At 36.6% G+C, this 16,395-nt stretch overlaps 1 protein-coding gene across 3 annotated transcripts in view; it reads left to right on the top strand.

The window, feature by feature from the left end:
• Nucleotides 1-3,790: 3,790 nt before the first annotated feature.
• LOC145572381 (uncharacterized) overlaps nucleotides 3,791-16,395 on the top strand; it is a 28,365-nt gene continuing 15,760 nt past the window's right edge. For 2 of the 3 annotated variants that reach the window (XR_014096817.1, XM_081631358.1), the window contains exons 1-3: nucleotides 3,791-4,357; nucleotides 5,143-5,181; nucleotides 9,424-9,601. The gene's annotated coding sequence lies outside the window, so the exon portion shown is untranslated. Of the gene's footprint in view, nucleotides 4,358-5,142; nucleotides 5,182-9,423; nucleotides 9,602-9,708; nucleotides 9,775-16,395 lie in introns of all 3 variants that reach the window. The other variant, XM_081631357.1, reaches the window with a different exon arrangement.

Genomic DNA, 16,395 nt, shown 5'->3' with positions numbered 1-16,395 from the left:
ATGTACGCACACTATTCATAAAAGTTTGCTTGAATTTTTTAAACGAGAAGATACGGATATAGGATATAGAATGAGAAGTACTTGTCATAATGTGTGATTATCCTAAGATTTGGAGTATGTGAATATCAAGTAACTTAGTTGGTTAAAGTCTTGAGATTGGTATAAAAATTCTAAGATTGAATCATTTTTACATCACTGCCCTTGTGACTATATATATATATATATATATATATATATATATATATATATATATATATATATATATATATATATATATAAAGGGTGTGTTTTAAGTACGCAAAATTGCATACCTAACTTATATTATACCTTCACTATGGCATGCACCTTGACAATTCTCATCTCTATTCCATTTACCAAGTAATTATATTCTTCAACCCTTGCTTGTAATTGGTTCAATCTCAAATAAATTTATTTTTCCATTTTTATTTTGTTAGCACGTTTTGACTTTAGCACAATTCACATAATCCCCTTAAATTGTCTTTTATGATTTTATACATGATGAAAATAATAGTCATTTGAGGTTATGTTAGATTAGGATCGATATGTTTCCATTTTTTGGGATATTCCTTTTACCATCATACCTCTCTTACGTACCCCATAACATTTACCCGCTAAAGAATCTCCCTTGTTAATAATTTATATTACATTCTTACATTTTTTATAAACTAGTAGAAAAATATAAATGGCAAGCGGTTCAAACTCCCTAATGGGAAGCGGTTTTGAACTGCTTGGGCTTGGGGGGGCTTCCCATTGCCTATTTAAATGGCAAGCAGTTCAAACCGCTTCCCATTTGTAGTGAATGACAAGCAGTTTTGGCGCTAAACCGCTTCTCTTTTGTATTTCACACATGATGTGTAAAGTGTAATGGGGAGCGGTTTTGGCACCAAACCGCTTCCCATTAAATTTTTTTTCCACATTATCATTAATAATAATAGTAATATAATAATAATAATATTAGTGACCTGTCATAATATCAATAGTCACCTGTCACATAAAACTGAAACTTGCCACAGTAATATTAATATTATTAATTAATAATAATATTAATATTACAAACAATAATACAATAATAACATGAAATAATTATATATATTAAAAGTAACACCATTAATATACTTATTAACAAAAACATTTAATTATGCCAAAATATACAAAGATAACATTCACAAATACTACGTACTAATTATAATTAATGTTAATATATAAAAAACTTAAATTAACTAAAATAATGTTTATATAACTAAACTCAAACTCACTAATTAATTTGGTGTGTGTGCACCAACTCCGAAAATTCTAGATGCCATCAAATGTCATGAAAAAAGCCCACATGTCGCGAATTTCATTAATTTCTTTGCTTGTTAACGGGCCTTCCCTTTGAATCTTGCAAACCTTAAGAAAAAAAAAACACAAACATTATCATGCGTATTACAAAAAATGTCAAATATTTCAAAGGCTATATATAGGCTTGTTTCTTTCACAAACTTGTATGTCATTGACAAATTTAGTAAGCTAAGTAAGACTTTTATTTCACATAAATGACCTAATATGACAAGTTTAAGTACAAGTAAAAACAATGAATAGGTTTTTTTTTCTAGTGTACAAATGAAGGAACAAACACTTAGTTTACATCATATACGAGTATGTTTGTGAATTTATAGCTAAATGTGACATAGAAGTGATAAGTAGATGAGTTTTAGAACAAGAGAGAACCATAAAAGGCCAAAAATGTCTTGTTCTTTTCCCATTTTTGTATTAAATAGTGAAATGGATAAGCGACACCTTTAACATGTTAAACAACATAAGTTTTGTGTTATAAAGGCCTTGTATGACTTAAAAGTCTTTATTTGACAACATTTAGGACAATCTAGAATAAAAAAGCACCAAAACAAACCTAAAATGACTTCTCTCTTTCGCATTTATGTATTCTGTAGTGAACTAAATGAGGTATCACCTTACGTTACATCAACTATGATTACTTTTGGGATTATAAGACTTTATTTCACATAAACGAACAAATATGACAAGTTCAAGTACAAGTTAGAACAATATTCACAAACACTTAGTCACCAAAATTCGCAAACACTTAGGCATCAAAATTCACAAACAATTAGACACCAAATTCACCAAAATTCACCAAATTTATCAAACTCACAAAAATTCACCAAATTCACCAAAAATCACAAATTACCAAATTGCTGCAGCTGCTTGGGCTACTGCAACTACCTTGTGTTTTTCTTGTGACATATATTAACTTTGTGGCATGTTATGCTTGTTTTAGGTAAATGCACTTTAATAGATCTACCCCTAGGAAACTCACTAACTGTAGACACCAAATTTTGATCTTACTATTGTGATTATCATTACTACTATTATTTATTTTTTTTTATCATTGTTGTTTTTGCAATAATTATTATTATTTTGCTAAAATATTTTTATAAACTTAATGACATTTTTTAAAAATCTATTTAAAACGAAAAAAAACGAGCAACAATAATAATTTTTTATTCATAATTTCCAAATTACATGTTATAATTTGTACTTCTAAACTACTAAATTACAAAATATTGAAATATAGCTAACACTACATGCATTTTTACCCTGCCCGTCAAAGTAATTTCGGGCTTCACATGCTAATTAGCAAGTAAATTAATGTAGCTATTAGGAGGATCACTAGCCCCACAATGTACGTTACATGAAGTACACCCGTATCATCCTCATGTCTTCCTTGAAGGTGAAGACAGACAGATCTTCCTGGTTATCTTGAAACATGTGGCCAAAATTAATGGTGGTTTTGCTTGGTTTTTCAAGTAAGGAGGGAGATAGAAGAAGATAAGAAATAAGTGGTGAATGGAGATTTGGATAAGGGTAATCTTCTTTTTATAGTAAAAAGTGGGTATTTTATACCGTAGTTTTTTTTATATATGTATAACAATCGTATAGTATGAAAGTACAATATTTTTGTCTCGCCAGGGGAATATGTCATTTTTTCTATAAACAAGTATTGTTTAATCCTTTAAAGTATAATAAGTATATTGGTATGTTCATTTAGAGTGTTAGAGTACTTTTTTATTTTATCTAGTGATTTTTACGACTTGTGCAATACTCGATTATTTGGTCAACTTATCTATAAAGTCTACTACTCCAAAGACTCATGCCCAACCAAGGTAGGGAAATGACAAATATTCCTTTTCCTGTAGTAAAAAAAGGTACTACACGTCATAGTACTAAAAGAAAATCCTTGAATGTACATATTTTTTAACCACTACAAGCTGCCGACTAATACAATACTTTTATTTATTCCCCTCCCGCGACTAATTTTGGATCCGATAAATATCAATTTGGACAATTGTATTAATAATCCCTAACCTATAAAAGCCGCGGAACCCAAATAAGAAGATGCTCAAACCCCTTGATTTCTTATGAACAGTGTCATGCCCAATATACCCCTGTATTTTGCCTATGCATTTCTTATCTACAGTGTGCTTCCAAAACTGCCCCCATTTTATTTGCATTTGCATTGCTACGTGGTTCACCTACTTGATGCTCAAATCCCTTGATTGTTTATGAACAATGTCATGCCTAATATACCCATGTCTTTTGTCTATGCATTTCTTATCTACAGTGTGCTTCCAAAACTGACCCCATTTTGTTTGCATGTGCATTGCCACGTGGTTCACCCTATTACTTGGTGTCGTCATTTCCAAAGTGAGTTGTTGAAATAAACCACTATTACTAGCTTACTAATTATTGTTGTGTGCCTATGATTTCTACCATTAATTTAACAATACAGAAGCTCATCAAGTTGCAATTTGTACTAATTTCAAGCTTGTTTAGCGTTTGTTATTTCACGGCAGGCAGCTTGGTGTTAATTATACAAAGTGCTATTTGCTAAGCTTCTTTGTTGTTAATTCTGAGTTACTAATGATATACATTCTCAAATTGCTACTATTTAATTGTAGTTGTGTTAGCTCAGGATTAATTGTGAGTGAAATGTGAACTAATTATGTGCAGTGCTATTAATTTTACAATTTGTTATTTGCTAGGCTTTTAAATTGGTAATTGTGATTTTCTTGTGAGATAGATCTTATAAATAGCTACTTTCTAATTGTATAATTTGTTAGCTATGACTTAATTGTTTGTTGGCTAAATATGTGTTCATGTGATTATGAGTGGTGAATGTTAATAAAAAAGATTAATTTGTTTAGTTCTTTATATAGTCCAGTTTCGTGTACTTCTTTTTTGGTGTTTTAACAGCTCAATCTTTGGGATGCTCAATCTGCTTGCTTTTGTTCGTGAAGCACTTAATTACCCAGCGGTCTGCCACTTTACACAATGGGTAAGAACGTTCCTCTTCTTTTAAATTGTCATTAAGTTTTGGGCAGTGGGATTATATGCTTCTTTGACGCTAATATGTTCTTTTAGATTGACAGTAGATGGATTTAACATGTTCTGTGTACACCATATATGCCGGCGCATGCTTGCTTTATTGAAAAGTGTATTTGGTGCTTTCAATTACCCAATGTGTTTTAGCTCAGTGTGCTTTGGTTTTCCTTGTCTTTATTGTTTGTTATATAACATAAAAAAATGAGGGTTCATTTGGTTTCTCTCATATGAAATATACAAAGCTAAGCTTCATGGAAATTACATTAGAGGTACTGCTTCATTTAGATCTAAGTTTAGCTGGTATTACTTAACAACATCACAACTGTGGATTACTATACTTTCATAATACTGACTATGGAAATAAAACATTTGTGAACTTTCTTCAAGGATCTGTTTACAAATTATGGATGCAGCAGTAAATTCTTGACTCCGCTTGCCATGGTTAGCTTGTTCTTTGTTCACATGAATTAAGTACAAACAACATCTTATTAGACTTGCATTCACTAATCTACTGACAGAATTGTTGCTTGAGTATTATTTCAGTAAAATGGTACCCTAATTAGGCTGTTTTTGTTTCTTAACAATCAATATTCGGTTTCCTTATTGGTTTATATCAATTCTACAATCTTAAAGTCATTTTAAGATTACCTGGGTTTCACTTTGACGATTTATTTACTTGTTTGGTTTCTTATTATGAAGGTATTGAAATACTTTTCTTTTTGCCCTTTTTTGTTGCAGAGCTATGAGCTTGCAGTGGGTGGAGGTGCAGATACCCCTGTAAGTAATTTGTTATTTTGTTTTGTGCCAACAGTTTTCCTTTGGGACTGTTTTTAGCATTTGTTATGTCTTTTACATTCTATGGTTCTTGCCTTAATCAGATAATTACTTTGCTCTGTATAAGCTACTACTGTATGTCTTTTGTTAGGAACAACTATGAATTGCATGACTTTGAGTGGCAGTACAATTCATTTGTCTTTAATTACATATGTTGCTTTCTTTATTGTAAGAGTGCATGCTTGCTTATGTAGCCGCGTTATGTTGTGTTAGATAAATTAAGTTGTTTCTTGTTGCATATGCCTTCCTTAAAACTTCTTGATGCCCGTACAATAGGTTGTTACATGACCTTGAATTAGGGTTGCCTGCTTAAGTAGCTTTCTTACCCCATGAGTATGCACACAGGTTACTGGGCCTGAAACTCGAAAACACTAGGCGAAAATACTAGTTGGCCACCGGTTCAAAACCCCCCTATGCCACCGGTTTTGAACCGGTGGTCAGTTGGGGGGTGGCAAGTCCTAGAACAAAAGGCCACCGGTTCAAAACCGGTGGCAAAATAACTAATTGCCACCGGTTAACCGGTGGCAATTATATTTGGCGGTTTTTTTTTTTTTTTTGGGTTGGCAGACATTTGCCACCGGTTAACCGGTGGCAATTATAGGTATATATGTATTTTTTTTTCTTTTTCACTTTAAATATAATTGAACTCAAAAAAAAAAAATTTAACATCAAATTTAGATATAATCGACCAATTTCATTCATTATAATCGAAAAAATTACAACATATATATAATCAAAAAAAAAAAAAATTACAACATGAAAATGACAAATAACGAATAAATTAAATTACAGAAAATCAACAACCAAAAATTGAAAAAACAAAACCAAAAAACAGTCCAACCAAATTGAGTCAAAAATTACAATATAATACAAAAAAATACAACATCTTGATTCTTCAACTTATATTCTCATCTTGATTCTTCGAGTTATTAAGATCTAAATCAATTAACCTGCATCAATTAAAACAAAAAAAATTACTTGACAAAAAAAAAAAAAAAAAAAAAAAAAACAAGAAAAATTAATAAAATCACGAACCAGAAATTCCGAAAACCCAGAAAACCCAAAATAAAAAAAGTAAAAAACAGAAAACACAAAAAACCAAGAAACCCGAGAAAACCAAAAAACCTCAAAAAACAACCCAGAAAACCCGAAAAAACCCAGAAATCCGCATGCATGTTTTGATTAAACACAAAAAATTCGTTTAATTAACAAAACACCCACCTTAAACCATCTAACTAACCCAGATCTATCACCCTACCCACCAAAACTACCCACCACAACAGTCCAACACCACCACAAACCATCCGACACCAAAAACCACCACAAACCACCACAAACCGACCAACACCATAAAAAGCCACCACCAAAAACCACCACAAACCACCAAATTCCACCAAAAATCTCAAAAATAAAATAAGAGTAAGAAAAAAAGAGAACTTACCTCAAATCCCACCAACACACCCCGAATCTTGCTTGAATTTGGGTTATAAAGGTCAAAATCGACCAAGAAAACTCTAGATCTAGAGTTTTCTTGGTCGAATTTGACCTGAAAACCTTTGGCGGCATTGAATAGTGGCGGCGGCGGTGGTGCTCGAAAGAGGGTAAGAGGAGGGAGGAGGTGACGATCGTGATGGGATGAGGGAGAGAGGAAGACGAGAGAAGAGAGGAAAAAACGCGAGATAACAGAGGAAGAGGAGAGAAGAGAGGAAGAAGGAGTGAGATCAGATCGAGAGTAATGTGAGGAGGAGAGAGAATAAGAGGAGAGATTGAGGGAGGAGTGAGAATGTGATGGGGCTAGGGTTTAGGAAAAGGAGGGTTATATAGGAAGGAAGAAAAGGGCGGTTTTTTTTTAACAAAAATATAATTAGTTATTGCCACCGGTTCAAAACCGGTGGCCTTTCCAATTTTTGCCACGGGTTTGGTTGAACCGGTGGCCATTGTTCTTTGCCTCATCCCGCCACTTAATTAAGCCACCGGTTTTCAAAAACCGGTGGCCAATGAGCATTGTATTTTTCAATTTTTCTACTAGTGAAAGTGTCTATTGCTTTTTCGTGCCTTCTACAACAAGTTGTGGAATACCTGAAACTCCCCCCGCCAGCTTACTATTTAGTGGGTGTAAGAAAGAACTCTGTGAAGCTTTTCATGGAGACCACTCCAGGCTTGGAACCCTCTGTGTATGAGGGCGGTCCAGCTAAAACAGTTGAGGAGTCACGTGAAAGTGCTGAAGAAAATGTTGTTCGATCCCTACGAAAGGAATACAACATTCAAGTTGAAGACTTGACATTTAAGAAAATCAGGAAGCTTGAGCATTGTGAATTCCTATATCAGATGAAACACATTGAGCTTGAATCAATGGAGAGAGAATCCAGTGAGGTGCCAGTGAAGTGGCCAATTGTGCCTAATCAAAAGCGATGCAAGAAATATTTGTGCATTGATTACATGGATATATTGCGCATACTGGCTTTAGAGACTAAAGCGCGTGTTTCAGAAGTAAACACTTACAAGGTTGGGCCAGCAAAATTTATATCATGGGTTACAATTTACGCTACTTCAATTGCTACTAGAATGGAGTGCATTTTCAGCACTACCCGTGTTGATTCTAGAGCCACCAAGCAAGATGCAGCTAATAAGGCTGTTGATTTCCTTCGCACTGCTTATAATCTTGATATCATTGATTTGAACTATGGAAATGGGGTCTATGCTGGCATTAAGTGTTCTTTAGCTTGGGAAAGCTACCTAGCAGCTAAAGAACGTGTGATGGGGATTCAGGGTGCTTTGCACTTAGCTCCTTTTTTAGGTGAGGACGATTGTGTCACACCTAAGACTGCTGAACATAGGATTCCATCTCTTATTCTTCCTCCGCCACCACCTCACAAGCCAAGAGCTAGACCATCTTTTGGTGATCGCTATGGTGTGCAGCCATTGCCTGTGCCAACTGAGTTGGATACCTATTTTAAGCGTAGGAAGTATGATTAGTTTGCAGCGGCATCTCGCATAGGGGCTTGATTTGCTGCCTTAGGTGTTATGTTCCTTTTGCTTAACTAAGGCCTTTTGGTTTGGTTCATTTTATATTTCTTATCTTATATTTTAGTTGCTTTCTATGGCGTACGCGTTAGCCTGGCAAGAAAAATGTGGCCATTTCAACATCTTATGTATTCCTTCTTTTGAACTTCATCAATGAAATTTAAATTTCTTGCCATATTTTATTTTTCATGCTTTAGTTTGTGTTCTCAGATTATGCTGTTGAAATCATGTCCCCTATGACCCCAAATGTGCATTTTTGTACATGCATCATATTAAGCCATTGTTTTTTGGTGCTATGTATTAATTGACCACTGGTTTGAGGCAAAAAACAAAAAAAAAAAAAAAAAAAAAAAAAAGTAAAATAAAAAATAAAAGCCACCTTGACAAGTATGCATTTTCCCTTTCGCAAGTTTCATTAGGTGCAGCTGCATAGTAGCAGTGTTTCATTTTTAGCAGCTTACCTACAGTGCTCATTGCAAACCTTATTTGCTGTTTTCAGATCAAATCTTATATTGCTATCATGAGTAAATCCGGCGACCTTTACAAATAATCCTACACCATAAGGTGCAAGACATTATTTTCTTACAAATCTTGTTTGCATAATTTCCAGATCATTGCTTACTGCCTAAAAAGCCTCCTCAAAAAACTAGGGTCAGTAAACGTTTACAAGCTATTCAAGCTATGTCTAACACACCTGTTTCTATAAGGTGCTTATTTGTTGATATTAGCTGCGCATAAAAAAATAATTTGCTGCTATGGTTAGCTGGTGTTCTTATTTGCTAATTTCTTTCATCATAAAGAGAATTAAATGACACCAACTTAACCAGAAATTAGCAGCAGTATTCTCTACACATTGATTTAGGAAATTCTAACACAAGAAATGCTGACAATCAAGGGGTTGCAAGCCCACACCTTGCAATGAATAGTAAGCATAGTTATCTATATATTATATACTTAGTGTCAGCAAAAAATGGATAGAGATATGTAAATAACCTTGTTGTTGTGATTTACTTACAAAACATTATTGATACAAGAGAGAAATAGAGCAGTGTTTCAGCCTACATATGTTAGCAACAAAAACGCTGTCAATTTATGCATATTTTCTGATGCTATATGTTGTTACTTGCCCTTGCATTTGACTGATGAAGTTTGAGGTTGCAGGCTCCCAGACTTTGCCTGCTGATGAAGTTACACCCAGTAATGCACAAGCTGGAGAAACAGTTATTGGTCCCGCACTTTCGGGGCGATGCATGTTGTACCAAAAAACTCGTGACAAACCACGGGTTAGCAAGCGACAGCGAACAATTGCGGCTATGTCTCAGACACCTGTTTCAATAAGGTTCTTTCATTTGCTTTTCTGCTACAAAAACACTAAACTCATTATGCTAATATGGCCTTACTTATAATTTTTTATGTACTATTTCCTTTGCCTATACAGCGAACCAGGTGAAACAAGTGCCCAGGGTAGAACTAGAAACCAAAAACCAAAGAAACCTCGAGTTCAAAATACCAGTGAGTATATCTTGATTGAAATTTGTTACAATTACTTATCTGCTCAGTTGAATTGAAGACCAGGCATGAATAGATTTGTTGTCTAAAAGCACACCTGTCATGTTATAAATGGCTAGCCAAATGAACAATATTATCAGATTACAGACTTATCATACCTAATTCTATTATTGTTAGCTAATTATAGGCAACAACTTTGTAACTAAAATGTTATGCAAACACTCATAAATTTATTATCTTTATTGTTGCCACTATTGTTCTTAAAATTTTGCCTTCTCATTCATCACCAAAACCAATAATTTTTACTTACCACCACATTGCTTTCGCCTTTTCCACTGTTAATCTTTAGAGCATCCTCACTAGATAACTGCAGGACATCAGAACCAACATTGGCAGCCATTTCATTTTTGCATATTTGAGTTTCACCTTGCTGAGCCATAACCACAGAGTGATGAGGGTTCTTTTCAGTGTTTTTCTTGACTCTTTTCTCTTCATTACAGCTTCCAATTTATGATATTTCAGTTGATACTTGAGCTAGTTGCTTTTCTATCATGACAATCCTCTTTCCCACATTAAAATGAATGGCTCTTGCGTCTACTAATTGGCCTTGTAAATTAGCTTCTTCAAGTTTTAGAACCTGAAGCCTAGATTGCGTGTCGCGTTTCTGGCACACATAAGGTTGCTTAGCAAATACACTGCTTTCATTTTCTGCCATGGTAAAGTAAAAAACTAAGAGTTGAAAAAGGAAAGGAAGAAAATTACTACGTAGAAAGAGAATATAACACCATGTGAGTTATAATGAACAAGTTTAATATACAGTAGGTAATACACAATAAATAGATATTGTGTATACTTAAATACTGGCTTGACAAGTATAGCATTTATGGCACCATAAACAGCAGACACATTGTTAATGAGAAGCTTTCCTACTGCCTAACAGTGTACTTGTCATGATATAAATCAACATTATTTTTATATAAATATATACCAATGGCTACTAATTATGGCATAACTGAGGAAAAATGTTGGTTACAGATCAGCAGGCATCTTCACCTGTAGTACTTGAGACTAACAGTGAAACAACTGAAACAATACAACCTGGGAAGAAAAGGAAAGCTCGGAAAAAAAGTAACGATCCCTGTTTGCATCCTAAGCTACTTTGTTATCACTTACACTTAATTACATAAAATCTGAACATGTAATTTGCATATGGAAGAGGCAGCTGTTGTGGTTGCGCAAAAACAGATAGTGAAATTACCTAGAACTAGAAAGACGAGTAAGTTTCACTATATATCTCTCCTTATGATTTAGTTATACATTAGCATGCATTAGTTGATTAGACTAACATTCAATGGATGGAAAACAGAATCCCCACCTGCTGTTATTGGGCTTAAATTACCTATAGCACCTCTAAAACTGAAATCACCTCACCTTTGTGCACATTGCAATGCAAAAAAATTCCAGCATGAAACACTTTACTTCTGTTGTGGAAATGGAGCTATTAAACTAGCCACTAATGAATACCCCCCTGCACTATATAGACTTTTAACATCTAACGAAGAAGATGCACTACACTTTAGAAGATATATTCGTTTGTATAATAATTTATTTGCATTTTGCTCATTTGGTGGTGACTATAAAGCAAAAATACATAAAGGAATTTATGTATTTAAATTACATGGCAAGATTTACCATTACTTGCCTGATTTAATTGACAGGGTAAAGTCGTATCACCTAATCAAAAGTATTACCTAAATCCTCTAACTAAAGTAGATAGGGAAGTAGGGTCGAATCCACAGGGAAACTGGTCTTTCTACTCCTAAATAATTAATATAGTCTAAATTATTAAAGTAACCAATTTGTTGTTTTTAATGTGAAACTATTCTACGGAGATTAAGTTTAGGGAGAAAGTCAATAACAAGAAGGCCTAGGGTCATAGGTTCACCAATAATTAATATTCCGGGATAAAACATAACAATCAATAAATCAACATCGCATAAATAACATGATTAACAGGCTCTCGCAATTTATTAACCAACATAGATCTAACAGGCTCTCGCAATTTACTAGATCTAAGTTCCTATTGAAAATAGCCTCTAATATCAAATTAACATCTGCTCGATTCATCAATTCAATATTGCTAAACATTCACAATCAAATTACATCTGCTCGATTCATAATTTAATTGCAAAGAATTAAAACAATTCAATAAGAAATTATCATGCATAGTCAATAATCAATAATAATAAATTACCCCTTCATATTAATTATGGATCCCCATAAACCCTAGAATTAAACTACTCGGACATAATCAAAACTAAACAAAACATAATAATTAACCAAGACATAACAGAAAATCGGAAAGAGTAAAATACTGAGATTAATTAAAGGAGAAATCGTACCAAGACGGCGGAATTACAAGAGTGTGAGGAACAAGGAAAGAAAATAAAATCTAGAGAGAGAAAGTTAGGTAGAGAGAAGGGAGAGAAAATAAAACTAAACTAGGCTAATAATAATGATAAGAGAGATCCTAATCTTGCCTAATAAAATTACATTAATACTAAGCAAGAGTTAACGCTAAAACAAAACAAAGCGGAAAGCTAATTGTCTCTGAGGAACGACACGCGCCCGGTCGGGCAAGGGCTCGCCCGACCGGGCCCGCCTTTTTCTCCCCAAAAGCTTCTCTCGCGCCCGGCCGGGCGCGTGCACCGGGCGCATGTTGACTTGGCCCGCCCGACCGGGCGCGCCTCCGGGCGGAGAGAGTGGACTTGGGCGATGCTCATGGGCTTCGAAATCTCCAACTCTTGGGCCTCCGAACTTGGCCCAAGTCCTCAAATCTTCATAACCGAGCCCTTAATCACCGATTTGATCCCTCCAATCGGCCTTGGGCTATCGAAAGCGGTCGCGGTCTTCCAATACTTGTAGATGCTCCTCGAAAAACCCGGGAAATTGCTCCAAGTACGCAAATTCCTACAAAACTCAAGCAAAACTACCAAAGCACTGGAAAACACAAATTAGTAATAAAAGTGGCTCGTAGGAGCCAAAAACACTACTAATTACGACCAAGGGACGGGGATAAATATATATATAAAATGAACACATCAAACTCCCCCAAGCCAAACCTTTGCTTGTCCCTAAGCAAAGAGCTCCCCAATGAACAAATAAAACATGCCTCACCCCAATATAAAAATCAAGCACAAACGATTCAAGGTAAATCAAGTGAACATGCTTCAAAATCAACCAATCTTATCCATCTAATCACCCTTCCTCCCCAACAATTGTCAAATAGAGCAAACCACAAGAGCATATAGAATTCAAGACTAGTGCTCACACACTCAACTCTCATTTATGTGGCGAGTAAAAGATGTACTCGATCGCTCTCCATCCCAACCCCTTTAATATGAACAATGCCCTCCCAAACTCACAACACTCGTGTGTTTAAAAAGACATATACTCAACCTAATAGTCGACTCGGAATATGTCAAGTCATAACTTGCATTGATAAACAACACTTTCATATTTACACAACCATATGCACAAGGTCAAAATGTCTTTTAAAGCTTGTAATGTAAGGTTAGGGAAAAGGGTAGGATAAATTTGGGAATATGTGAGAGAAAAGCTATGCAAAAAGGGAGCCATATCCTAATAAACACATGACCAAAAATAATGGTCATAATCATCTCCAACAAAACTAACTCCAACATAAATCACCAAACATACTCCAATCATAAAAATCAATCCCAATACTTACAAAAAAAAAAAATTCACTCATAAAAATATGATAATATAGAACAAGAGTGAATAACAAACTTTGAACTCAAAACTCAAATATTTACATTGAAACTCAAATTTTTCTTTCTTTTCTTTTGATAAACCTTCACTTAGATAATTTGAACATGAAACACTTTTTTTCTTTTTTTCATTAGAAGTTCACTTTCTTTTTTTTCAATTTCTCATTTTTTTTTTCTTGAACTTCTTTTTTTCTTTTTCATCACACTTTTATTTTTCTCAAATATATACACTTTTAAACTCATCAAAACAAAAATATGATCAAGAACAAAATACTTCTCACCCAAATTGTGCAAATAATGTGCACACTACAAACTCCCTCACCTCACTCACTAATAGCTCCCCCAAGCCAAGCTTGGGACTAGTAACCAATGGGGCAAACATGGCTTGTAATGTGGCTAAAAACAATAAAAAAGTCAAGGCAACAACAGGGGTAGCAAGAAGGGAACAAATGTATCTAATAAATCTGAAGGCTACCTAAAAGAACAAATGCCTTCGTCCTCCACATGTGCATAATAGCGAGTTATGAAACACTACTCATCGTTGCAAATCAATACTCAAATTCATTGACATACCAGGAACTAATCACACATTCCTAACCAAGTCAAAGAGAAAAGTATATACCAAATCCAAAAATCCTCCCCCAAACCAAGATCGGACAATGTCCTCATTGGCTCGAAAGTAGCCCAGCTGGCTACTCATCCTCATCCTGGTCCATATGAGAGGACCCACCTGCTCCACCACTGGAACCTGCACCATCTGCACCAAAAGAGCTACCACCAAAATAGTTAGCTTGAAAAGTCCCCCCCGGCGGTCCCCCAAAAGGAATGTCCTGGCCGTACCCATGGAACGAGGAATAGTCTGTGTAAATACCATGGGCAGTGGGATCCCTATCATATCCCTGAGGTGGGGGCTGGAACCAGTCTGGGTAAACAGCATCGTCGGGAATGTTGCCCCGACGAGCATAATCATCATAAATGGGGTAGAGTCCCCTACCCTGGTTCCTCTCTAGGTAGCCTAGCCTCTGGTCGACAGAACCAATCATCTGTCTGAACTCGGTCTGGGTCTGCTCTATGCGACCTATGGCCTGGCCAATACTCTGCAGGTCCCAAATTGGGTCAGAGTCACCGTGAGGGACGGAATGGGACTGTCGGGGTGGTGATGGTGGCTGTGGAATGGGTTGAACTACGAGCTGTGGTTGAGCCTGGGCCTGTTGTGGATCCTCACCCCTAGCATGGGCAACTAACAGGGCGTAAGTGTAGGACTCTTGCCCTGGTGGAAAGGCGGTCAGGTCTGGGTTGGGCAAAGGAAAAATGGGCAAGGGTTGTTCAGTCCCTGTCCTAATGCACCAATGGGTGACCTGGTTCTCGTCTACCCGCAACCACCCAAGCTCCTCAAGGTACCTAGAGGTCATGTAGGTGTCGGGTCCCATGTTGGTCATCTTATGAGGTCCACTCTCTACAAAACCGGCCTTCTTGATGGCTATCCTAGTGATAAGGCCACCAAGACGGATAGGGGTAGTGTGGTGGTTGCTGGCCATAGCGTGCCTACCTAGGTGGTGAATAATGTACCGGGCGATGTTCAGTTTTTCATACCCAGAAATGTAATGGCCAATCACAGCAAGTTCATTGGTCTGACAGTTATGGGGTTCATTTCTACCTAGGAAACATACACCGGCAAATCTTTGCCACAATTTGGGGATGGGGTGGTGAATGGGCCTAGCACTAGCATGTTGAGCAGAAACATTTGAAATGCCGGTCAAAGCTAAATAAGCATCTTCCATTTTAAATTCAACATTCCATTGTCTGTTCAAATCAGGTTCCAGTTCAAATAAATTACAAAATTCCACAAAAGAAAGAGTGATATTTTTATTGTTAAGCCTAAATATTAATTTAGGACCACTTTTATGGTTTTGAATAACAAGAGAAGACAAAAATTCACAAGTTAATTCACGGTATGTCGCATAATGCATATCTACAAATTTACGCATACCAATATCGTTTAAAAATCTCCTAACAAAACCATATAAACCTAAAGCTTCTAAAGTGGGACGGTGTAACCACCGTGAGGGAATTACCTCTCTTCCGTAGAGCACCTCCAATTTCTCCCGTTGCTCCGCCGTCGCGATCTTGATCGTCGGCCACTGAACGAGTTGAAGAGCTGGATTGTACTGTTGGGACGAGCTGGAGCTACCCCCGAGCAAATTTCGAGCCCTTTTAGCCGCCATTAGGTAGTAGTCGAAAATTTAATTTGTGGAAATGTAGAATTTTTTTATGTAGGAATGTAGAGGATGAAGAGAGGAGTAAGAAAATGTAAAAAGTTTTGGATTTGGGTAAGAGAAGGAGGAGAAATCTTAGAGAGAAGTCAGAGGAAATTTAGAGTTTTTAGAGAGATAAAGCCGAAGGAAGAGAAATAAAGTGAGAAAAGAGGAAGAAGACGGGAAGAAAAAGAGATGGGGAAGGCGCGCCCGGCCGGGCTTGAGGGCGCCCGGTCGGGCGATCTTGAATGGCACTCAGTTCAGTTCTCGCGCCCGGTCGGGCGCCGTTTCGCCCGATCGGGCGATCACATTCGTCATGAGCTCCCTCTCTCGCGCCCGGTCGGGCGCCATTTCTCCCGATCGGGCGATCAGAGGGACCTGGGTTCCTTCGCCTCGCGCCCGGCCGGGCGTCTCACTGCCCGGTCGGGCCAATTTTTCAAGATTTTCGATCTTCTTCTCGCGCCCGGTCGGGCGACCTTCCGCCCAGTCGGGCCAATTTTTAGTCCGTATACGTCAACTCTCGCGCCCGGTCGGGCGAAACTCCGCCCGGCCGGGCCCGAGAGTAAGTTTTGACGAAC

The sequence above is a fragment of the Chenopodium album genome, chromosome 12, assembly GCF_948465745.1.
Source record: "Chenopodium album chromosome 12, dcCheAlbu1.1, whole genome shotgun sequence".
Classification (NCBI taxonomy): domain Eukaryota; kingdom Viridiplantae; phylum Streptophyta; class Magnoliopsida; order Caryophyllales; family Amaranthaceae; genus Chenopodium; species Chenopodium album.
The sequence above is the reverse complement of the archived record's forward strand: the minus strand, read 5'-3'. Positions and strand labels throughout refer to the sequence as shown.